Here is a 1,791-nt window from a genome sequence, read left to right as displayed (position 1 = left end):
TTTAGGCCTATGACGTATTTTGTGTTAGTTTTTAAAATATGTTGTAAGGTTGTTTTTTTCCCCTCTAGGTATTTAGTTTTTGTAGCACTATTTTACTGATTTTCCCATTTAGTTATGTTCACATCTTTGTCAAAAATCAACCATATAACTTTGGATTTATTTCTGGACTCTCTGTTCTGTTCCTTGAATCTATAGGTCTATCCTTGCCTCAGAGACACACTGTCTTGATGATCGTAGCTTTTTTGTAAGTCTTAGAATTAAGTAGGGTAATAAATCCTTTAACCTTATTATTCTTTTTCTAGTTGTTTTGGCTATTCTAGGTCCTTTCCATTTCCATATACATTTTAGCATCTGCTTTTCAATTTCTTCAAAGAAACTTACTAGGATTTTGATTGAGATTGCATTGAATTTACAAATCAATTTGGGAAGAATTCATTAAAAATATTAAATATATTTTAAATGACTACAAAAATTACAAACACGTGTGCTTGCTTCAGCAGCACATATACTAAAATTGGAATAATACAGAGAAGATTAGCATGTCCCCTGTGCAAGAATGACATGGAATTCGTGAAGCATTCCGTATTTTTAAAAGCTCAATATTACTGATTGTTAGATAAATGCACATCAAAGCCACAATGAAATACCATCTCACGCCAGTCAGAATGGCTATGATTAAAAAGTCAAAAAATAACAGATGCGGAGAAAAGGGAACACTTATACACTGTTGGTGGAAGTATAAATTAATTCAACCATTGTGGAAAAAGCAATGTGGCAATTCCTGAAAGAGCTAAAAGAAGAACTACCATTCGACCTAGCAATCCCGTTACTCAGTTAATACCCAGAAGAATGTAAATCATTCTACCGTAAAGACACATGCATGTGAATGTTCACTGCAGCACTATTCAGAATAGCAAAGACATGGAATCAAACTAAATGCTCATCAGTGACAGATTGGATGAAGTATGTGGCACATATATACCATAGAATACTATGCAGCCATAAAAAAGAATGAGATCGTGTCTTTTGTGGGAACATGGATGGAGCTGGAGGCCATTATCCTTAGCAAACTAACGCAGGAACAGAAAACAAAATACTGCATTTTCTCACTTAAGAATGGAAGTGAAGTGATTGAGAACTCATGGGCACAAAGAGGGGAACAAGAGACACTGAGGCCTACTTGAGGGTGGAGGCTGGGAACAGGCGAGGAGCAGAAAAAAAAAAACAACTGTATATTAGGCTTAATACCTGGGTGATAAAATAATCTGTACAACAAACTCCTATGACATGAGTTTACCTATGTAAAAAACCTGCACATGTACCCCAAACTTAAAAGTTAAAAAATACAACATGCACACCAAAATGTGACACATACCAACTTTTAACACACTGTGAATAATTAACATGTCAATTTGTGCAAGCAGGTAAACTGGGTTTTCAGTGCAAACAGAATAAAGCTTTTTTTTTTTTTTTTTTGGTCATCTGTTTTATCAAGGTGTGGCTTGACATCACAAACTGCTGTTAGAAAACTATTACTATTTGCATCTGTTAATGTATGTGAATTATGATAGTCTCAATTCTATGCAATCTAAACAAAATACAGCAATCAGTTGGAGGCAGGAGTTAACATGTCTGTTGCAACTGTGTTTATCAAGACTGCTTCATTATTCATTGACTTTATAGTAAGTATATGTAGGAATTTGAATGCTCACAAGTTTATACTAATAAAAACTTCTTCAAAATGTTTTATGTATTTCAACTGCATATCTATTATTGTAATCTGGCTTGCCT

The 1,791-nt window shown here is 34.1% G+C and overlaps 1 non-coding gene across 1 annotated transcript; it reads left to right on the top strand.

Annotated features, from left to right (window-relative positions):
* The first annotated feature begins 484 nt into the window (after positions 1–484).
* LOC112426989 (U6 spliceosomal RNA) lies at positions 485–590 on the top strand. The gene has a single exon (XR_003018392.2). It is a non-coding gene; the product is annotated as a U6 spliceosomal RNA (small nuclear RNA).
* Positions 591–1,791: the final 1,201 nt, after the last annotated feature.

Source organism: Macaca nemestrina, chromosome 11 (assembly GCF_043159975.1).
Source record: "Macaca nemestrina isolate mMacNem1 chromosome 11, mMacNem.hap1, whole genome shotgun sequence".
In the NCBI taxonomy this organism is placed as follows: Eukaryota; Metazoa; Chordata; class Mammalia; order Primates; family Cercopithecidae; genus Macaca; species Macaca nemestrina.
This window is presented reverse-complemented; position numbering and strand designations above follow the sequence as displayed.